Source organism: Helicoverpa zea, chromosome 6, assembly GCF_022581195.2.
Source record: "Helicoverpa zea isolate HzStark_Cry1AcR chromosome 6, ilHelZeax1.1, whole genome shotgun sequence".
NCBI lineage: Eukaryota > Metazoa > Arthropoda > Insecta > Lepidoptera > Noctuidae > Helicoverpa > Helicoverpa zea.
The window spans coordinates 1,719,452-1,743,768 of NC_061457.1; the positions used below are offsets into that span (position 1 = coordinate 1,719,452).

At 39.9% G+C, this 24,317-nt stretch overlaps 1 non-coding gene across 1 annotated transcript; it reads right to left on the reverse strand.

Moving 5' to 3' along the window:
- Positions 1–344: 344 nt before the first annotated feature.
- On the reverse strand, positions 345–416 carry Trnae-cuc. The gene has a single exon. It is a non-coding gene; the product is annotated as a tRNA-Glu (tRNA).
- Positions 417–24,317: the final 23,901 nt, after the last annotated feature.

A 24,317-nucleotide genomic window follows, 5' to 3' on the forward strand; every position in this document is an offset into this window, starting at 1 on the left:
TTGTTGTGCCGATTGTCGTTACGGCCAATGGTTTAATAGCCAAGAGCCTCGACGAACACCTCAGGAGGCTCTCGTTGGGCGGCTGGATCAAGGGACTGATTCAGAAGGCAGTACTCCTTGATACGGCACGTATTGTGAGGAGGTTTCTGTCTCTGGGACCCTAACCACCGGTACCTTGGACCCTGTGCCCGATATCGGTGGCAACCTATTTTTTATATTTTTAAATGTTTTTTATTTTTATATTTAATATTTAAAAATGTAAATTATATGCTGGAAAATAAATAAATACCAAATGAGTTAACTGATCTACCATTAGAAATATTAATAAAATTAAAAAAAAGAACTTCCGATACCGGGAATCGAACCCGAGCCTCCTGGGTGAGAGCCAGGTATCCTAGCCACTAGACCATATCGGATATTTCTGATCTATGCGAATAAAGATACAATTTAACAAAGACTAAGTATTTTTTGGAAAACTAAGGGTGCATGTATACATGGTGCAAGAAGGGTTTACATGCATTTCAAAAATGAGCATGTCCAGCGACTCGCGCATGTGCCAAAGCAAAATACCCAGCCGCGTGCTCTTGTCACTTGCGCAAGTTGCGCATGAGGCTGAATACACCCAAAACACTCTCTTTCTCTTTTTTCTTACGTATTCACGTACGCGAGGAAAAGAGAGAGAAGCCTGTTGACGCACAAAAATAAAAATGAACCAAGTTCTGTATTTACACATGGAATCGTTAATGTTACAAATTTTATCAATGTACGTTGAATAAAGTACATTAGTACATACGATAACGGGTTTTGAAATTAACAGGGTTCTCAGAAATACATATGTTCAAGATTAACAGATATTTTTTTCGCCGTCAAAAACTGTATAGATTTGGCCAAAAAATTGTTTGAAACAAGCCAATTCCGGCATTCAGTCCCTTAAGCTTGCTCCAGCTACGACGCTCCCTATTTTTATGTCTATTCCGTCTTCTAACGTCTGGTAGGTAACAACTGCCAAAGATATACAAATCACAGCCGGGGCCTACAAAAACGCTTTAATAAGTGCGGCCCTAAAAATCTTGTTTGTAAGTTTGTAGGTACCGACGGGTAGTGCACATCATAGTGATTTTCAAAAAAAAAAAAAATATCTCGCCGAAGACTGATTAAAAATATGGACAAAAATGGAGATGTAGAAAAATACCTACTTATGATGATTGACAGTCAGAGATAAAAATGTTCAATAACTTTAAACTTTGTTTATTTCGGGCCCAACGGCAGAAATGAAATGCCATTGTAAAAAACCTCATCTATACTAATATTATAAAGCTGAAGAGTTTGTTTGCTTGAACGCGCTAATCTCAGGAACTACTGGTCCAATTTGAAAAATTCTTTCAGTGTTTGCCCATTTATCGAGGAAGGCTATCCGGGTTCGTGCCGAGGTGCCCACGGGATGCGGGTGAAACCGCTGGCAGAAGTTAGTCTCTTTTATTGAGAAAAAAATATATTTAAATTGTTATCCGACCAGCATAAAAAACTAAAAAAAAAACACGCTTAAGCACGCACTAAAAAGAAGACGAATCACAATCCATACAAAATTGCCCCACGTCCTATAACAATGTGACGTATGTCAAAAAAAAGACAAAAATGTTTAAAAAAATATAGCATACTCTCTAATTCTTTTTTTTTACACCTTCATACGAAAAAAGTGCTTTAAAAATTGTTCAGGCGCTGTTATGAAAACATCGTTCATAGGACTATTTATTGACTATTTTATTAAATTATTTTTTTGTTTGATAGGGTATACCTCACAGGTGGTCCCATAATCATCAGGTCAGGATCTGATCATGGAAACCCCGAGAAATCCAGGGCAACTTTTTAAAGTTGCAGCCATACGCAGGATAAAAACTTGACTATAAGGTGTATGTCTTATAACACTATGCAACAGTGATGATTTGGAGCTGACCTGATGATGGAGACGAAAGAAGGTCCAGGGAACTCGACTACTGAGTATGTAAACTACCTCGTGTTTGGGCTTATATTATTTGTATTGAATAAACCTTTGCAACAGTGAAGGTTTGGAGCTGATCCGATGATGGAGACCAGAGAAAGTCGAGGGAACTCGACAACTGAATATGTGAACTACCTCAAGAGTCGGTGTCTAATGGATGTACCTAAGCCGATGCTCCAAAGAATAGTTTTTTTTTCTTTTCAGTGTTTTTGGGAGTCGGTTTTATTTTATTGTAAAAAGTTTTTTTTATTATTTTTGGCTTTTCAGTGACAAGCACAGTTGTCACTATCCGCATAAGTGGAAAGTTCTCATCAATACGAATAATATAAGCACAAACACGAGGTAGTTCACATATTCAGTTGTCGAGTTCCCTCGTCCTTCTCTGGTCTCCATCATCAAGTCAGATGTAAACCTTCACTGTTGCAAAGGTCTATTCAATACAAATAATATAAGCCCAAACACGAGGTAGTTTACATATTCAGTTGTCGAGTTCCCTCGACCTTCTTTCGTCTCCATCATCAGGTCGGCTGAAAACCTTCACTGTTGCATATTGTTATAAGACATACACCTTATAGTCAAGTTTTTATCCTGCGCATGCCTGCAACTTTAAAAAGTTGCCCTGGATTTCTCAGGGTTTCCATCATCAGATCCTGACCTGATGATTATGGGACCACCTGTGAGGTATACCCTATCAAACAAAAAAATAATTTAATAAAATAGTCCATAAATAGTCCATGAACGATGTTTTCATAACAGCGCCTGAACAATCTTTAAAGCACTTTTTTCGTATGAAGGTGTAAAAAAAAAGAATTAGAGAGTATGCTAAATTTTTTTAAACATTTTTGTCTTTTTTTTGAGATACGTCACATTGTTATAGGTCGTGGGGCATTTTTGATCCATCTTCTTTACGAAATAATTCGGACATTTAGTTAAATGAAAGAAAGCCTGGAGCGTTTATGTAATCTTTACTCTTTTTAGTCAAAACGCTCCACGCTTTCTTTTAATTTTTAGTTCGTGCTTAAAGCGTGTTTTTGTAACTATTAAGTCTTATTCAAACTTAATGTACGCTACCATTTTGGATTTAGGTCACTTGGTTATTTTTATCGTATTCCTGATATGAAACCCTTTCATTTGATATCTATATCATGGGGGTGGATTCCAAACAGCAAGTCCGCCATCTTGAGGAGGCCGCCATATTGGATTTGTAATAACGTTTTTAGGGTTCCGTATTCAGAGGGTAAAACGGGACCCTATTCTTTTCGCTCCTCTGTCCGTCCGTCTGTCACCAGGCTGTATCTCATGAACCGTAATAGTTAGAGAGTTGAAATTTTCACAGACGACGTATTTTTGTTGCGGCTATAACAACAAATACTGAAAACTAGAGTAAAATAAATAATTTGGGGGGGGGGGGGCTCCCATACAACAAACGTGATTTTAAATAACGGTACGGAACCCCTCGTGCGCGAGTCCGACTCGCACTTGGCCGGTTTTTCGGTTAATCATCAGAACTCAGAACGTGCAAAATTTCATTCTAATCGAAGACCGGGAAGTGGGTCAAATTAAGATTCCAAGATTTTCTGACATAGTTATATAGATACAAAAGCGTTTTAAAAACTATTTACATTCAAACTCTACAGATCTCGTTGTAGTAAAAGTACAGTATTTAATTACTGTGTACCTCATTTATGAACTGAACCTATTTAAAAAAATTCTGGAATTCACTGTTGGAAAGCTACACTAGAAGAGTGTAATTTGACATTGCATAACCTATGCTACAGTGAAAACGAGTGGCATCCCTACTACGTATATCCTTACTAATATTATAAATCGGAAAGTGAGTTTGTTTGTTTGTTTGTTTGTTTGTTCCGCTTTCACGCCGTAACTACTGAACCGATTGCTTTGAAATTTTGCAGACGTAAAGTTAGAAGTCCGGATTAAATAATAGGGTACTTTTTATCCCGAAAAAAATAGATATTCCCGAGGGAAAACAAAAATGCTTGATGGATGGATTGTAGATGGCGCTGTGTGTCGTTTAAAACAAGGTAATATATTGCAAACGAATATAAACATGTAAATTTAGAAGCTAAATGATACGATAATGAATCCCCGAAAATGAGGAATTCCCGAGGGATGATGTACAATTTGTTTAATCGTCTAAACTGTTTTTTTTTACATCTACTTATATATTGCAAACGAATATGAACATATAAATTTAGAAGCTAAATGATACGATAATGAATCCTCGAAAATGAGGAATTCCCGAGGGATGACGTACGATTTGTTTTATCGTCTTAACTGTTTTTTTTACATCTACTTATCCTGAATTAACTATAATTCAACGAATTACTAATTGGTATAAGTATTAGTTAAGTTATTTCGTTCTTGAGGTATGCGATAGATGGCGCTGGGTGTTTTTAAAACGTGGTAACGATGTGTTTTTAAAATACATAAGAAGTGGAATGATAGCTTTTTAAAACGTGGTGACGTTGTTTTTTTTAAGATACGTAAGAAGTGCAATGATATCTCGCGCTTTAACCTGTAGCTCATTGTTCAATCGCGAGCTTCCCGATAGCTCGATAGATGGCGTTGTGCTTTTCTGTATCGTGGTGTTAAGGTTCGCCGCGAATTAGTCTGTTTTGAAATCAGTGGGGCCCAGTAGCGCCAGGGCCAGCCGCGGCTGCGGGTTGTTCGAAAGAGGTACCGCGGCCCTGGTACATAAAAGGCCTATGACGGAACACGACGATTTTAGTCAGTAAGAGTCTGACACTCCCTCACCGCTGCTAACCCACAGCGGGAGGGGTGAACCGAATTCCACGCGGGCGAAGCCGCGGGCGGAAAGCTAGTACCTAATATTTTAAATGCGAAAGTAACTCTGTCTGTCTGTCTGTTAAGCTGTCACGTTTAAACCACTGAACTGATTTGGTATACAGATAGAGTTGACCTTGAGAAAGAACATAGGATAGTTTTTATCTCGGACTTTTGTAGAATTCTCTTGGAAACGCGATATAACCGAATTCTACGCGGGCGAAGCCGCGGGCGGAAGCTAGTAGGTTATATTTTATCCCGGTAGTAAGTAATTCCCACGGCACGCGGGTGAACCGGCGGACCGGAAAACGGCTAGTTACAGATAAATAGTTCTTCAGTTCGAAGCATGTCATTTACCCTATGGTTTGTTGAATAAAACCAGTTCCGTGACTCGATATTCTCATTAATCATTGTGTCGGCTGCCTATATGGATTTAACGGGGAAAGGTGTTCTTTTTCCCCTATTTATTTGACGCGCTTGAAGATAACAAAATATTTTAAGTTTGTTTGTACACATGTTATGTGGTAGGTTAGTAACTGGGTAGATAGCACCTACACAGGTAGGTACAGTTAGAGTCGTTATAATGTCCATACATGATGATGTTATGCTTAATTTTATAGGCGGTAAGAGGTACTTACGCGCTCTAGAAGTCTAAACCATTGTAACAACTCTTTAGGGAAAAAAGTTGTAAGGATAAATTATTATAATGAAGTAAGCAATTATAAGCAAAAGTCCTTGAGACAACGTTGTTAACCTAAACCTAAAAACATGACAACGAATCAAAAAATCGATTCCACGAATGAAAAAAAGACTGACAGGCAGAGGTCAAAAACAGCGAGCAGCCTATTTAACTACTCATATAATTGAATAAATCCTCCATGGTACAATGGCGAATTTCCATCGGCCTTGACGCGAAGTGGTGAGAAGGGGTGGTCACTAGCTTTGTGCGTTTTGTTGTGATCCTGTTACCATGGTAACCGCGCAATGAGTGGCAACCTGTGCCATGCTTGATAGCTATGACCTATCGTGGGACTGATGACGTCAAAAGTGATTTGTAATTGTTAATGTTATGTAGTTTATTCAGCTTTCTCCAGATTTCTTAAGGGGTAACCACTTCTTGTTGATGAATAAAAAATATCCTTATACTCGTGCATCAATCTCTCCCATGATAGGTAACCAACTCACATTGGAACTGGTTCAGCCTAACAGTAAACCGCAAACAGAGATAATTATTCACACGTAGGCAATAGGAGTTTTATTTGAATTTTAGACAAGAAAAGTCTAAGTCTAACTTCGAAAGGACTGTAAAAAATACACAAACGTGTTCTACACGGTTGTACCCTCAAAAAAGAACAATAGTTACTTTCACAAGTCCCCCATACCACCGAAAACATAAATTACTTCGGCACTAACGTTAAACTGTTGTACCTATTCTTCCACAACCAATTTCTTTTAAGGAACATTAGGTATTTATAGATTTAAATACTTCGTATTAAAAATAGATAAAACTGATCCTTCGATTCGAATTTCCGTAGGAAATCGAAAATGCCTGAAACACTTGTTACTTTAGATTTAATATTATTATATTTGTATAATATATAATATAGATATATTATACATATAGAGTAGTACTATATGTAGTGTGTAATATATTAATATATTGCATAGTCAATTCTTTTCAATCCGTTCTCCCATAGCCGAGTTGGAGATTTCATCATGATTTAATAAATAAATGAATTTCGAAAATATACCTCTACTCCAAATCGTAGGTCGTGTAAAAATTAGGATGATCAACAAAAATTGCAGAAACCGTTTGGCAAAAATGTTAGTTCAATAAATCATGATTATGTCTCGCACGGCTTGTTAACATCATCGGTTAACACGGAAATAGTCCAATTCCCTCAACTGGTCACCTGGTGGATTACTGACAGTTTATAATTTGCGTGGGTTCATTGCTAACCACACAACAAGAGATTTTTAAGAATACCAAAAAGTTTAGTGCGTAGGTAATTTGTACCTTTTCATTATAGTTCACGGGACATCCAACACACTTACTGATGAAATGATGATAGCAAAAACACAGTTACAGTTGATAATTACTCGGTAATAATATTGGTATCGATATAAAATATAATTGCTAAGTACGTTGTCAAAAAAAAAAAAATAACTTAACGCCAAAAACCAAAAAGAAGAAAAGAAAAGAAAAGCCAATAGTTAGTGTATACTAGCCGTTGCTTCACCCGCATTTTGAAAAAGAACATCCGTTGCTAGCAAAAAATGTGGCGATTTCAGAATCGATTACGAAATCCATAAAATCCTCTCACCGTTGGAACATTACCTCTTTTTAGATAAGCACTTGGACTAGTAAACAGAAAACTCTTTTTTTCAAACATAAGTATCAATTTGCAACCCCGAATGAATCAGCAACTCTTCGAGTATATTTAGTTGATAAAAAAAAATCAGAATCCCTGAACAACAAACACTTTTGTATCACGACCGATGCTCATTAATTATCACTTTGTGACACACTGGGTGCTAATTGATGTAAGGAGGAAATCGTCTGAATAATATTCATTTCAGTATTACTTCCAACACCAAATACGACTAGTAAATTGTTATTGAAAAAATCTCTGTATTTTACCCTTATTGTGTTGTACGTGTGTGTAATTTAAAAGATGTCCGCTGATTACTGAAATGTCATTGGCCTACGCTTATTTCAAATATTTGATTGATAGGGAAAACTATCAGTGTTTGATTCACTACTTTGCAGGTGAGGTTATTTGTTCTTTGTACGATATCATCTCTATTTCTTAAGGGTGAGTTGCACTGCAACGATAACCAAACCATAACCAGCCGTGAAACTGTCGCCCATTTGTCAAGCCAAGCGTGTGGACAACAGAAATTGGTCGGTTATCTTTACAGTTAAATAATGCAAAGAACTAACAGCTGTTAGTTTATATGCTGCTTTTTTATTTAAACTTTATCAACGTATTGAGTTTTCATAAACTTTCGAAGAATCTCCAAGTGTGTACCTAATAATGAACAGTTTGTAAGTTGACCTAGCCACTCCATATACTCTATATCACTCAGTATAAATTATATTATGACAATTGATCAATGAACTTAAAAAAATACCATATTTCATTTACGTATTCGATTATTTTTACAAGCAAAGGCTGTTACAATCTCAACCGCATTTGACGACAAGTCCTACACACACAAACGATTTCCATAATGCCTCGTAAACTATGGTGAATGAATTCCGATGTATTATGTGTTAGAAGCCGAGCGTTCGACCATTCGACCATGTTGTATTGTTATTGTCCTATATAATTCAGGTTTAGCAGATCAGATGGTCATTTTGGACGAACCCAAACGTTGGGACGAGATGGCGTGTGCTAGTGGGGGTAAGTCCAATCCATAAACAACTATTTTCTGCTAAGGAAGTCCACTCTAGCATTGTTATAAAAAAAAAAACCTATTGGGTTAAAGGTTAGGAATAATATTATTTACCTACAACTGAAGTCAGTCCTCATAAAAAAAATGGCGGCTGTGTAAATTTGACATTGGTCATAATAAATAATTTTGCGCGTAGAAATACGATGTTTTTGTTCAAATCAATTTATTTACTTTGTAAAAAATATATGTGATTATGTTATATTTTTTTGAGTCATCTGTTAACGATTTTTGGTATTACAAAAAATGATCGGGTCCAAAGAAGGCGTATAAGGGCGGAGACAGTAAAGTTCCTCGTCCTCCGCACACCCGCCTTTCAGTGCGCTGCTTTCTTGAGAGATTTTCCGTTATGGCACCGCCGCTAGTCATTTAGTTCTCCATTGTTGTATCTGCAATGTAGATATCTAACAGTGATAGATTTGTTATCAAAACCAGTTTTACAATATGAATTAATGTCAGGATATAACAGAATACAATAGCAAATCTATTGGTTTTATCACCTGTTTTGATAGAAACCTTTACTTACTTTCTTTTTACTGAATGCATGCATATGTCAATGCCGATGTATGATAACGTGCAAATGTAAAATAGGCGAATAAATAAATATGGATTAGTGGCATAGACAGACGTATAGATATAACAGGTAGATTCAGAAGGAAAAGGTTCTACCAACATAAAAGATACTTAAGTGCCTCGTATGTTTTTTATCACAGCTACTAAAAACTTCTGTACTTACTTATTGGGCGAAATGAACTCTTGATAGTCGATCTAGAAATTGAAATAAAACTACTTTTACGCATTTTATAGAGAATTCGGAAATTATAAAACATCCTCAACAGAGAAGATTGCTGGAGCCACCTGCTTGAGACTATTAAATCCAAATCCAAGCCGAAAACTGCTAGACCTAGAGTACAGAGCTCGTTTTAAGTGAATCGGATTGTCAATAATAATCCACAAAATGGAGGGTAACTGTGTGTAACTATAATATCAAGACGACCAACACCTTAGTTGTCCCGTGCCCATGGATGCCGTAAAGGGTCCGAAACGCCGGGATTAAATAATATTAATGTAACCGCGATAAAATCCATAAAAATAGTTTTATTTCAATTTCTAATATTCGTGTAAGTGTCAGAAATCAATAAGTCGATCTAGATGCAATTTTAGTTGGTTCCATTTAGAAATAAGTTTAGGGGCAGGAGAAGGAAAAACATTTTGTTAAACGCACGCAACTTATGAACCACTGTTTCGATTAGAAATAATATTTCTGTGTCAGACTGATCCATGAAGGCTTTAAGCTACTTTTAATCTGGACGCGCGTAGGTACACCTACATAATGCGAGTGAAACCACTCGCGGAACTGAATATTAACCCGTTATATGTGCGCAGACAATTGATTTTCTACTGTTCTCTAATTAGCGGCATACAAGAGGTTAATTACTTTTTCTTTCTGTTACAGAATCAGGCTTCAGAAATGACATCGTCGTTGAAGCCCACTCGGATGTAAAAACAGATAAAGAAGAACATAACAACAAAGACAAGTGCCTCAAATGTGCTAAAGCTTTCTTCGTGATCCTGGGCATGTTAGCTGTGGTTAGTAACTGTAATCAATTTGATAATCCCTTACGCCGTTTGCCCACCGTAGCCGTCACTGGGCCGTCATCGCTAACGAGATGACGGCGCCGATTTAGCGATTTAATACGGCCGTGTGTCCACCGCACAGCCGTCACCCGAGCGCCGTCAGCCGGATGCCGGTACTAAACACGGCCCGAAAAAATCTCGTCCTCGTTGACGTGCCGGTGACGGCGGCGGTGGACAACCGGCCTTAAGCTGGGTACTCACTTAGCAGTGTAGCACGTAACGTATCAGATACGGTATCAAGTGGGTACGTAGGCACGAGCCCGCTGCGAGCCGCTCGCGCGTGGAGCGCTGTAAGCTCGCAGTGACCCGCCGAGTGGCGGTTTCACTGCGAACACAAAGGCGGCTCGCAGTGTGCTCGTGGACGGCGTCACGACCGCTTGTGTAGTGAGTACGTACGCGCGAGCTTCACCTCTGTTGAACACTATTGAAATGTCCACTTATCGCTTGAGACTTCATATCCATTACTAAACTGTTAGGACGATTTAGATTAGGACTGTTAGGGCTTTTATATCTATCTAAAATATTATACATGAATATGAAAGCAGCACTAGTCACCATTTGATACATGTTGTCGGCGTGACGTCGTTGCGAGCACTGCGGATCCGGCAGCTCGTAGCTAGATACGTGGAGGTCCGTGGAGCCGTACCCACTTGAAGATTGATACCGTATCTGATACGTTACGTGCTACACTGCTAAGTGAGTACCCAGCTTAAGATTTCATTGTCAAGGGTACCTAAAACGGGACCCTATTGCTCCTCCTCCTTTGTCCGTCCGTACGCCCGTCCGTCTGTCACCAGGCTGTATCTCATTAACCGTAATAGTTAGAGTTGAAATTTTAAAGATGATAATTTCTGTTGCCGCTATAACAACAAATACTGAAAACTATAATTAAATAAATATTTTGGGGGCCCCCATACAACAAACGTGATTTTTAGTCAGTTTTATAAATAATGGCACGGAACCCTTCGTGCGCGAGCCTGACTCGCACTTGGCCGGTTTTTTAATTTATTTCAAGCAATCAGGGCCCATAGAAATATAAATACATATATAGTCATGGACACGTAATTAAAGACACTGTTGGAATCTTAACTTACCGGGGCATTTCATCTGTATTTCTTTTTTCAGATTGCCAATGGAACTTTCTTTTCTATTTTAAAATATTTAAGAAGGCATTGTGAAATGTTAAAACTAATGACTATGTTTAATAATCCCCCGCCCCTAGTTTTTTTTCACTTTATCGGAATCTCGGGCGGTACGAACCATAACGAAGCCTGGCCATCTAATTAGAGACACTCCATTTGCTCAGAGAAAGAAATAGTTAGGAGTAGGAGAAGTAGGAGTTACCTTTCTACAACAACATTCCCTACACTATAATTAAACATTCCAATATGTATTAATATGTGGTTTATTTCATTTTACCTCAATAACAGTACGACATCCCTGAACGAGCAAGCGGTCCGTTTTGTAGAAGTCGCTAAGGGGATTTTCTTCCATGCTTAATTAAAATCTGAGTAAAATTGATCAATGTTCCATGTATGACTTATTGCCATGGTATTTTTCGCCTATTACCAGTTTTTGTTTCATTGGAATTGCAATAGGCCAAACCAAAGCCGCCATAAGTTGCCCGATCGAAGAGTCATTTTTACTACCCTAGCAGTGTTTTTCAGAGCTTTTCTAATTTGGAAAGTCCTAATGACCGGTAAATTATGCTTAGCTTATAACGATATGCTTGTTTATGAAATATTATAGTACTTCAATTCGCCTATTTTTAATAATACCTTTCTGAAGGGTCTTACACTAAACAGTGGCGACCAGCCCCACACTATAACATTTTCGCCTCCTACGTTTGAGAACTTTCTTGGTGTACTTTGGTTCCATCACATGTTTTGGAAGTGACTAAACTCAATTATTTTTTTAGAATTCTTCAAATCCCTTTGTTTTATAAGATAAAAAAATCATTTTTCAATACTTGTTCAGAGCAACTTTCACTTTTGATAGAAAACGCCAACTATAGTATGGACATGCGGTGCCTTTCCAAAAGTAACATTTTCCAATACACATGCACTACAGGTTTTCCCGACCCGGCTGTTATCTTAAATTTCTGCAGACACAATTTTCGTCCTTTTAGCATCAAATGACTCCGAAAAAACAGTACCGAATAATATTAATGGTTCTCTATTTTCGTTATAACACCACTGTGAAGTCTGTTTGCGGATAAGTTTTCCTTGGCGTCGGTTTTCAGTTGTTCTCAAACCTTGACTTTTTTAGTGCCATTAACAAGGCATCTTTAATAATAATTTTATTACCATGTACTTATTACAGTTCAAGTGGTATGAATGAATCCGCATGACAAAACTTTATTTAAAAAAGCCTAAAACATGTTACTTACCAGAATTTGTGTTTTAGTCGTAGGTATTGATTGGACTAAAATAAAAAATGTTAATGAAGGGAACCTTATTACCTAATTTGAGTTCTCATAAATATTTTTTACTCACTTAAAAACAAGTATGATAACTTTTCTATCTTTCGTTTTTTTTTTCTTAACTAGGCATTTACTGTCTTTAATTAGCTGACCAGCCAAGTATCCGCTACAAAAGTTAGTGTTCAGTTCCCATAGAGCGTTATATCTAAAGTATTAAAGACAGTAAATATTTTTGTCCTTAATTAAAAGAACACAATGTAATGTTTGTTTTAATAATAATCACATTACATTTTATGCCGTGCTTAAGCTCATGTCAGTACCATAACTATTTATTTCACTTCGAGTCGGGGGGGCGTCGTTAATTACGTGTCCATGACTGTATATCTACTTATAAACTAATACATAACATTAGCCATATCAATACATATGTTACAGCCAAAGTAATAAGTCTGCATATTATACATATTATCTAGCTATTATTTATGATATCTACTCAATTTGGATAAAGTGATAATTGACACAGAATTAATCACATTATTTAGCAATTTTATATAATATCTCCATAGACTTAGATACTGTAATAAAACAAGTAGGTAAAGATTATTATTTCATGTTAACTAACTAAAGTGTCTGGTAGCTGACCTTAATATAATTCGAAAAAGGCTAGTTAGCACAGTGCAGGGCGCCCCATAATAGTAGCGAAAAGTCCCCTCTTTGAGGTGTGGCTCGGGCCACTATATGGACGGCCCGGAATATACGGTGAACCCTCACAGTGCTGGTGTGCCTGCCTGGGAAGGGCACCGCTGTGTCCTCGTCGAGGCAATAGGCAAAGGTCACCTCTCGTGTCCGGCACTAGTTCAAGCCATGGTCCGGGGTGAGAGGTAATGGGATGCCGTCGTCTCATGCAGACGCTAGAGAAGTTCATACCTCTCATCCCAGCTGCTGCCATGGACGTAGAAGACACCACGGGCGCCGGGTGTCGAGCGACGTCTCCCGGCCATCGTAGGCGTGGGTTTGTGAGCGGTGAGTTTCGGTTGGCTCATCGTCCTTCCGTCTCTTAGAGCGCATTCAGCAAACCCCAGTGGGTTTAAGTCACTAACAGTCTGACACTCCTTCACGGTGCTAAACCACAGCGGGAGGAATCATTTGATGATTTATCATAAAAAAGTCGACAATAACTTAAACCGTTTAAAATTAGTCAGTACCAAGTTGGTTATACCTACCATATTTATTACTTTGGCTAACTTTGACCAGCTATTATGAATAATATCCAGATAAAGTAATTAATTTATCACATTGTCAAGTCAATTTGGGTATTATATGTAATAACCAGTAATTATGTATAATAGTGCACTTGGAGAGGCCTATGTCCAGCAGTGGACTGCGATAGGCTGATGATGATAATGATGATGATGATGATGATGTATAATATATATTTAATCACTATGGCTGTAACATATAGATACAATACTATACTTACATCTGTAAAAAACTTAAACATACTATAAATATATAGCAGATATTCTTCGTTTTAATATAGATATTACATATTGAATATTTGTTATTTATTGTCCCACTGCATGACACAGGTCTCTTCTCGTACGTATCAAAGCTATGCGTTAATCACCACGCTTGCTGTTTGTGTTTCCTCAAGATAGTTTCCTTAATTACTCAGTCATTGGTGTCCAAGTTATATATTGCAAGATAGATAAGTTGCATTGGCACTTGCCTGACCAGGAATCGGACCTGCACACTCGCTTTAATGACAACTATGATGTTAAAATTTCAGATAGCAGCGGTGGCCCTAATAATTGTCTCAGTAATATCTTCAATAGCGACGAAGGCTTATGATTCAGACCAGTCCAGCCGGATGGTTTCCATGGTACTGTTGGCTGTGTCAGCTGCTGTGACCATATGCGCCATCATTTATGGCGAAGTGTCTGTTTTTAGGAATCGGCCCAGACCTATACTTGTGGTGAGTAGATGGAACAGGATACCTATATATAATTACAAAAAACAGAATATAGGTAATATAGAATACTAAAATTATAAAAAGTTGTAAGTTCATCATCATCCTCCGAGCCTTTTTCCCAACTATGTTGGGGTCAGCTTCCAGTCCACATGGTGACCATTTATCTAAACAAAAGAAGTAACGTTTGTGACGTTGTGAATATCTCTGGATCTAGTCAGCCAATTTGGAAAATTATTACGTATGGTGCGTAAGTAATTTTCACAGGAAACAGCTGTAATCTATGTCTATATGCTTTGAGTCTGACAAAGCTGTCATTTGTACATTTTCTGCAGCTGCTGCGACTAATCAGAAGCCAGAAAGTCTGTCAGTCTTACCATGGATATCGTCTTGTGTAGTTGACTGGATTGAAGATAGGTAGATAGGTAGTCGCTCCAAGCAAAATATTGGTACTCAAACAGATTCGGTGACTGGAAGCCAACACCAACATAGTTGGGGAATAGCTGGATGGATGATAAAATGAGTCATCATCATCAGCAGGTGCGTAGGGTAGGATAGTTTCACTACAGGGGAGAAACACTTGTATGACGGGGATTTTCTGTGCACTTACTATGGTAAGGCTGACCCCACATTAGGCGTGCGCGATCCTCGGGCGTGTGAGTAGCGCGGGCGTCGCGAGCGCGCTGCGTGAACGTCGCGTTTTGCTGCCCTGCGGCATGTGTGAAGAATGCAAGCGACGCGCTCGCGGCGAGCACGCGGCGCTCGAGTTACGTTCTTATCCCTTCGCCCGCTATCCCCGCCGCCCACTAAACGCCTTATGCCGCAGGGCAGCAAAACGCGACGCTCACGCAGCGCGCTCGCGACGCACGCGCGGCGCCCGCGCTACTCACACGCCCGAGGATCGCGCACGCCTAATGTGGGGGAGGCCTAAGCCGGGACTCCACCGAAATGTTTGCATTAGTTCACGAATATGCAAAATGTACGTATCTGTGAGAGTCCACTTCATGTGTTCGTACTTGAAACCTGCAGTTTTGCCAAGATTTTCAAAATGTACGCTCGCAATTTGTCATTTCTTGGTGGAGCATCATGCGGGGCAGTGTGATAATCGCCTGATTTTGAATGGGCATGACGTGTATTGAAAATGGAACTCGATGAGAGCCGCCGTGCGTGAACCTACTAAGCGCACCTACGCGCGTGAGTGCGCGAAAAACCCGCACGATGATGCAGATCTGCACTCCCGCAGGAACGCGCGTAGGTGCGTCGACACGCAAGATGCAGCGTGATGCGGGGCAGTGTGAAGATCACCTCACGCGCGTCACTGCGGGATTCGGTGTGCCATACCATGCGCCTCGCCCCGCACCTACGCGCGGGGGTGCGTGTTTCTCCGCGTGTATGTGCTTGATCCGCATGAACGCGCGTGGATGCATTTTCAGTGTGTTGGACTATGCGTGTTTTCCATACAAACGGAGATATTTACAAGCAACGGAATAAAACGCATCCACGCGCTACGCTGCATCATGCGGGGCAGTGTGATAATCGCCTCAGTGTGCCATACCTTGCGTCTCGCCCCGCACCTACGCGCGGGGGTGCGTGTTTCTCCGCATGAACGCGCGTGGATGCATTTTCAGTGTGTTGGACTATGCGTGTTTTCCATACAAACGGAGATATTTACAAGCAACGGAAATAAACGCATCCACGCACTACGCTGCATCATGCGGGGCAGTGTGATAATCGCCTAATTAATTGTCATTTACCACCTCGCTCCTTTGACAAATTTGATGTATTTTATTTACCACAGATGGAGCTACTTTAACCTTGGCTAAACAAAATTTTCATATTTTTTTTTCTTCCGAAGTTACTTATAAAGGTGTGATTTTCTGTGTAAAGATTAATAATAGGCCGATCAATATAAGTACAACATTCAAATGTACAGTTTTGACAAACAGATTGCGTGTCGTAATATTTTACATCTTGAATTCACAAAATTAATCATATCTTTTGATAGAGTGAATCGATTTCGATGAAACAAAAACTAAGTCGGTACGGCTGGTTCACAAGTTTAAAGTCGCTCAGTGGGCTATGGAAAGGGCTATGCTCGGCATTTCTCTGAGGGATCGCATCAGAAATGAGGTAATCCGTCAGAGAACCAAGGTCATCGACATAGCCCACCGAATCAGCAAGCTGAAGTGGCAGTGGGCTGGCCATATTAGCCGAAGAACCGATAACCGTTGGGGTAAACGAGTTCTAGAGTGGAGACCACGCCTCGGCAAACGTAGTGTAGGACGTCCTCAGGCACGGTGGAGTGATGACTTGCGCAAGACGGCTGGCAGGAGCTGGATGCGAGAAGCTGAAAATCGATCTCAGTGGCGTGCACTTGGAGAGGCCTATGTCCAGCAGTGGACTGCGATAGGCTGATGATGATGATGATGAAAAACTAAGTAATACCCCAAGTTACGTAGAATTTTTGTATATAAGCATTGTCTGCATTGAATTCGTAGATTTTACGTGAATCGCGAACAAACAAACAGATAAACAGACAAACAGACAAAAATGATGGAAATGGGTTCTGTTAGTTATCCTTTAACATGCTGGCTATTTTTTTTGTCAATTTCTTCAATGTACAAAAATTACTTTTCTACAGATTTATTATATGTATAGATGTAATTGTGAACTTGGTTGTAGAGAGTAAGTAATCCCTGGATCTATGGATCTACAGTCCAAATATTTAGCCCATCTCAAAAAGGAATTGTAGTCCTGACCCGATTAATTTATATACAAATAGCTATACAAAATGAAGTGCGTGTACCTAGTAATGTTCTCGAAGACACAAATATTCAATTATGTGTTTATATGTAGGACTGCGAGGAAACACATTTAGTTTTATGCATTTTTTATGACTGCAATTGTACTATTAGTGTTATTAAATTACAATAAAGTCGTAAATGTTTTACAACTTTGTTTCAATGTATTTCTAAGAGAATTCTATCATAAGATTATTTGTATTTAGATGGTTCATAAAGAAATTGTAAAACACTGTGGAATATGATAGTTTTAACCGGATTTTTAAATAAAATGTCATACCTATAGGTTTATTCTATTACTAGCTCTCCATGAAAACTTCTTACCGTACCTGAATAAAATAATATAGCCCATGTCAATCGGCTAGAAATAATTTCAGAATAATTTCAAGCCGCATCAGAAGTTTCGTAGTATCCTTGTAATGGATGGACTATCAAAATCCTCATTATAAAGCCTTGGCTTTCACAAGGAAATTGCGTGTCACAATTACAATTTCAAGAAAAAGGATCCAAGGTTGTCGTGCCCTTGAGGTCTAATGTATAAATGTATTCAAGTTCAATGGAAAGCCGTTGGCATATCACGCGAACTTCTGCTGGCTAATTAGGCTGTTTCGTTCTTGGCCAGTCTGGATCTTCGTACTTATTCATTATAAGTTCGGCCATTCAGAGAATGCGTTCCTGACACGTCGCGATTGAACTGACGACGTAACTTTGCAATGGCGTTGCAGTTACGATAAAAATATTTTTGCTGGTTGTTTACCGTTTTAACAATTGAGGAGCATTAAAACAACATTATTATATCAATAATCAATGAATGTAGTTACGTCGTCAGTTCAATCGCGACGTGTCAGGAACGCATTCTCTGAATGGCCGAACTATAGGCGCTGACTGTTGAAGTTGATACAGTCGTATATGTAAGTCGAGATCGGTTGAAGGTTCTACTTGGACTATATTTTCGCCAGATGACACCTGTTATCTAAACCTATCCAATAAACGATTAACTGTTTGTGAGTCCCTCCAGATGATTATCAAATTACTTCATTTTTATTAATTCAATCAACTTTAAAATCCAAGCCTATTCGGATAATTCCTTTAAGCACTTCTTTAAAAGAAACTTCGCAGCCGCAAAGATATTTGACGATAGCTACTTGACAGAATGTTCTGAACAGTTTGAGCCCCTTTAATTGTTTAATTCTGACTGTTTATTTCAGGCCGCAGTGGTCCTACTTCTCCTAGCGGTAGTACAAGCTCTGATAGCCGGCATATCCGTGACTGTGGAACCGTCTGACGAGGCCAAGCTCATGAGGTCCCTGACAGAGTCCTTCAGACAGGCGAAGGAGGACAACATGAGGCATGCCAAGATTTGGGCTATGACGCAGTCCGATGTAAGTTACACTAGTACCTTATGAAGTCTAGTCTCTGCCATACTCACTCTGCTACTACTGAGTATAAGCCTTCAAAGACAATAACTCTTACTAATATTAAAAGATGCGTGCAAATCTGACGCGCTTTCACGCCAAAGACTTAACCGATTTAAATGAAATTTCGTACTCAGATAGTTCAGCTAAATCGGAGAAAATAAATTCTACTCTTTGTCCGGGAGTAAACAGGTAAGTAGTTGAAGACAATTTCATAATCCTTATACGTTCCTTCTAGCTAAATTGTTGTGGAGTATACGGTCCAGAAGATTACCGGGTCTCAACATTACCATACTACTTCCCTCCAAATGTGCCGATATCGTGCTGCACATCATACGACTCCTCACGGTCAGACCTGGTGCAGGAAAGAAATAGAGAGCTATGTAAAGTGAAGAAGACTTACTTCATGCCTGGCTGCAAAGAATTAGTGCTGACGGTTTTTAAAGAGACATCGTCTATGGTGTTCTCTATGGCTGTTATACTTATTGTTTTGGAGGTTAGTTTATATCTGGAATTACTTAAACCTACATAAATTATGTTTCGCGCCACCGTCACGCGGCAAGTCCGATAGACGCGGCGCTAGTGTCTATGCCGACGCTTAGTATTGAGTCGTGGCCTTCTTCAGGCAGATGCTAGTTCTGTTAAAGTTTGATTTATTCATTCATGTATCTTTATAAAAAAAATGAAAAATCATATTGAACTGTTTCATAATAGGTACCTACTAATGTTGTTTATTTGTTTTTTTCAGGCGTTACTTCTAATCTTAGGTGCCGTTATATACCAAAAACAGAGCACGAAATCATTTAAGTGACTGTTGTTTTGCACAATAAATAGTTATTTTAATATGTAGAATAACCAAAAAGCAACGAAAACAAACTATCGCCGAGCAGCCATTGAGATCTCACTTTAGTTTTAAATTTATCTAAAGGACATACTAGATGGCGTTGTAAGCATAAATGCTAAGCGACCTTCGTAAATTGTTCAAAATCTGTTGTAAATAATATTGACGACTTACAATTTAGTACATAATAGAGTAGATTTTTGTACTCACGTTAATTTTATTTCTTGTTTTAGTGTTACATTATTAATTGTTTTTAGTCTAATAGTTAACAGTCTTTGCATAGCTACGAATAAGTGAATAACACCGCGTTTATTTTAAGAAACGACTAAATAAATAGTATTTGTATGCCATATGAGTTCATTTTTACCTAGTCACATAGAACAAAAAGTTTTTCATGTATTGTTTTAAATATTGTGGTTAGCGCCATCTTGTGTCACTTGCATGAACTGCTTAAAAAGAATATAGACCTCTAATTTAATAAAAATACAAAAGGTAGCAGCACTTAATCTACATGCCTTGTAATTCTTTTTTGTTTTGATAAAAAATATAATGTATTGACTAGCACCAAGAGGGTAAGCCAAGCATGCGTTATAGTGTATCTTTATTTGTATTTTGGAGAATTGCTAAGAAACTGGTTAAACCTCGTTCTGCACTAGTTCGTGGTAGAAAGTCCGTCGGTCTTTTACAGTTTTCGATGTGATTTTCAGAAACCCTTACGTTTTTGGTGCTAGTGACATTTTCCGATCATTAAAACCTTTTGAAAATACATTAAGTCGTTAAAACCAAGATTTCGGATAAGTGTTCGTTTTTGCATAAGAGTTTATATACCTACCTACATCATAAAGGTAGGTTATATCAACGAACACTCAAGTTCTAACGTTGAAAATAAATTAATGGTTTGAAAAAACTTCCGGCTGCATCATCAGATCACTTCGACAGATCCAAAAGTCAAATGTTTTTATTTCAAACAGGCTGTTGAAGGCTCCTATGAAACGTCACACTAGTTCCAAATCTGTCATATCTATTGAACCAATCTCTATAAAACGTGGAATCTTTCAGGGAGAGTAAGTCCTTTGTGGTTTTGTATACGGCACTAAACCCACTCGCTGCGTGGTGCATCGCGAAAATACCAGTGGAGAACTTTCTCACTCCAGCTTCCATCTGTGTGACTAATAATAGATAAAGGACGGTCAGGCCCGCCGTAAGCGGGCGTGCAAGGCGTGCACCGCACGCGGGCGGCATGTCCTAGGGGGCGGCAAATCGAGCGACTTATCTCGTAGTAATAAAAAAATACAATATCTTTTTGCCAATGATTTGATTTCAATATTTCCGAATACAGCAATAGCGCTAAGAATATTACTTACACTGCCGGTTTCAGTTGCATCCCTTGAAAGATCATTTTCAAAATTAAAAACGATTTAAGATCAACCAGTAGCGTAGCGTGAGGCAGGAGGGGCGGGGGGCAAATGCGCCGGGCGGCACGATTTAGGCGGCGGAAAAATTAAGCCATAATTACGTAATAAAAATATTTTTTATAAAAATTGATGAGTAGATTAGCAATAAAATTTCAGAAAAAGCCGCCCTCGCTTTGGTCGTGTCCTGTCAATTTTGACGGGTTTACCCTTTGCATGGGTTTACCGTTTACCTTTTGCATCCCCAAAAAAAATCGCAAAATCCGTAAAATCCGTAAAATGTGTACACAAATTAAAGATATGTTGGTGGATAATTAGTTTATGCAAGAAAAGTCCAAATAGAATCATTCGCTCACTCAAAAAATAAAATATTTTTAATCTGGCGTTGCAGAGGTAAAATTTCTTGTCATAGTAAAAGTTAGATTATGTAAATGATTTTTTTACACTCAACTAACACAGAACTGACAACCACACAAAGGACCCCTACTAACACCAACTCACAACCAGCGCAGCCACAGAAATCACCCACCAGTCAACAGTCAGCTCCAAGTACCATGCTCATCGTACAGCTTCTGGCATTCGGAGGAGACGGAGTGCCAGGCATAAGATTGCGAGGAGTCGCCTTGTTTATGAACAGGGAAGTGGAAAAACTAGGCATAAGCTTCTGCATAGGCTCGAGTCAAGCTGGAGCTCGACTAACCGTTGCACCAGGCCTCGCCGCCCTGATCAACGGTTGCACCACCAAGACAACCATAAAAGGCAGCAAGTACCATGCACTGCCTCAATTGGAAGTAGCCTCTCACCGATGCCGACTATTGCGATTCAAAGGCAAGACGATCGTAATACTCGAGTGGAGAGAGGAGACTCCATTCACTCAGGCGTGCTCACTGCTGCAAAAGATCGCAGAGGATGAAGAAGAAGCGCCAGCCACGGCTCGCACCATAAGCGTCGACGCGATGGCAGTTGGATGGAAAAGGGGTGACGTCGCAGACCGCTTCGGCTGCTTGAAAGCCTCGGAACACCATGAGGTGGTAGTATACGAGGACAGAGGGGAAACCTTGAGTTTCCTTAAAGTCCCCGGAAACCCTACAGCCGGCGCGACGAGCCCCACAAAAAGTCCAACTGCGCAAAGCGGGTCTGAAAGAGCCCAGCAAAAGATAGCTGCTGAAAAAGCCGCAAAGGAGCAAAGGAATACCACCAGCAAAGAGGAGCACGCTCGTGCGCGGAATCGCCTTAAAGCTATCGGTTCTTTCCTGAGCGCCATGCTCCCATCGGTCAGTCGCAAATCACCAACAGCGAAACAGGAATCAGCAGTGGAGCGGTTTTTCCGAAAAAAGCCTAAAGAGCCCGAGTCACCAAACCTAAACCTTAGAACTTGCAACAAGATCATGCTGACCTTCCGTCGAGAAAATGAGGGTCTGCTCCGGGTATTGCTCAAGGAAGCAGAGGCGGCGGTGTACGACAACGCCAACTCCCAAGTCATTGCGGGGGAAATGACGGGGTCGTACATGGCTGCCTACAGCGCAAAGAACGGTTTCGTGACCCTGGACGAAGAAGCAACGGAGCGAACTGGCAAAATAAAATTCCAGACGCCACACGATGACCCGATAGTGGTTACCGCCAAATGTACCAAAATCATGCTGGAGGATAGTATCCTTGAAATGACACAGACCGTTTCTGGGACCTCAGACACCTCAGCATCGACGGAACCTTGGGCGGTACCCAATATCAGATGGGTAAATGGGGTGCCGGGGTGCGGCAAAACTACCTGGGTGGTGAAACACTTCGACGAGAGGAGGGACGTCGTAGCCACCACGACAACTGAAGCGGCCAAAGATCTAAGAGGAAAGCTTGCGCACCAATTGGGCGATAGGGCGAAGACAAAGGTGCGCACTATGGCCTCAATTTTAGCCAACGGGTTCAAGCCAAATGAGAAATGTCACCGCTTGACGGTAGACGAAGCTCTCATGAACCACTTCGGGGCCATAGTCATGGCAGCAAAGTTGTCTGGTGCAAGCGAGGTGGTCCTCATCGGAGACGTGAATCAGCTACCATATTTGGACAGGGATAACCTTTTTCCATTAAAGTATACCCGTCCATATCTGGTGGCTGGCATCACACAGGAGCTGCTCTGCACCCACCGTAACCCGATGGATGTGGCCTTCGCACTCAGCGAGATATATTCAGGTATATACTCCTCTAAAACGTCGCTGTCTCATGTTCATTACCTGAGCTTGAAGGGTTTTACGGGAGCGCAAATACCGACCACCGCCCAAAACACCCTATTCCTGGCTCATACGCAAGAAGAGAAATCTTCTCTTATTAGCCAGGGATACGGGTCCGGTGAAGGGTCGCGTACCTTAACCATTCACGAGGCTCAGGGACTGACATACGACAGCGTCGTCATCATAAACACTAAGTCCAGGAAGCTCCAAATTCATGACAGCGTCTCCCACGCGGTAGTGGCAGTGTCGAGACATAGGGCTAGCTGCGTCTACTACACAGATGACGCCGACGATGCCACTGGCCGATAATTATTGGAAATAAAAATTAACATCGAGTCCTGCCTTATCGACTGTAGAGAAAAATTTTAGAAAATTTTAATAAATTTTCTTACCTTATCGACTATAGATGAAAATTATATAAATTAACAAAAATCATATTTTGCAAATTGAAAAGCCTAGAAGTCGGTGTCTAATGGATGTTACTAAGTTAAGGCTTATTATTTTCCGGGTGACTAATAACTTAAAAGTCGACAAATGTTGGCAACAAATAAAATAACTTGCCAGCGATTAAATATTTTCGCGACTATTATAATATGTAAGGTTCAAAATTAAGGGTGTTATAAAAACTAAAAACTAGCAGCTGCGTTTGGGTAGCAAATAAACTATACCAGTCAATTGAAATATTAGGTGAGGAGCTATTTATAATGACTTGGCGACTAATAATGTTAGTTGGGTGGCAAAGATAATATGTTACCAACTATTTCGTGCCGACTAAAAACCCAGTTTCAGGCTTCGCTTTGTGGATAGCTCTAAATATTAAGAGGAGTACAATAAAAATTAATAAGAGTTAATATTAATATTGTGTATCATAATTTCATGAAAACGGCGGAAGGTGCGGTGGTATTATCTCACTTGGCGCACTATGGAGATGGTAGAATTTAATTTGGATTCATTTTATTTAGCATATTGCCAATATTGCCATTTATAACCTTCAATTAAAAAAAACATTGTATTATAAATTGAAGTTAGTGACGAAAACGAATCGCTGCAAAACCGACTCCACGTAGTCTTGTCTGCCCTACCCCTAGAGTGCAATTCAAAACCGCGTAGGCGCGGAGGGGCGAGACAGCCTGCGAGCTGAGGCGTAGGTAGTTTTAACGCTCGCCGCCGCGGCTGACTCTGGCCGGCACCGCCGGCCAGCAAGCCGAAGCTGCGGTGGTGAGCGTGAAAACCATCTGCGACGATAAGCTCGCATGGGACCGCCGGAGCCCCGCAGCGCCGGAGCCGTGACAGAAGTCATGCTTGCTGCATGTTGCATGCTTACTTCCATGCTA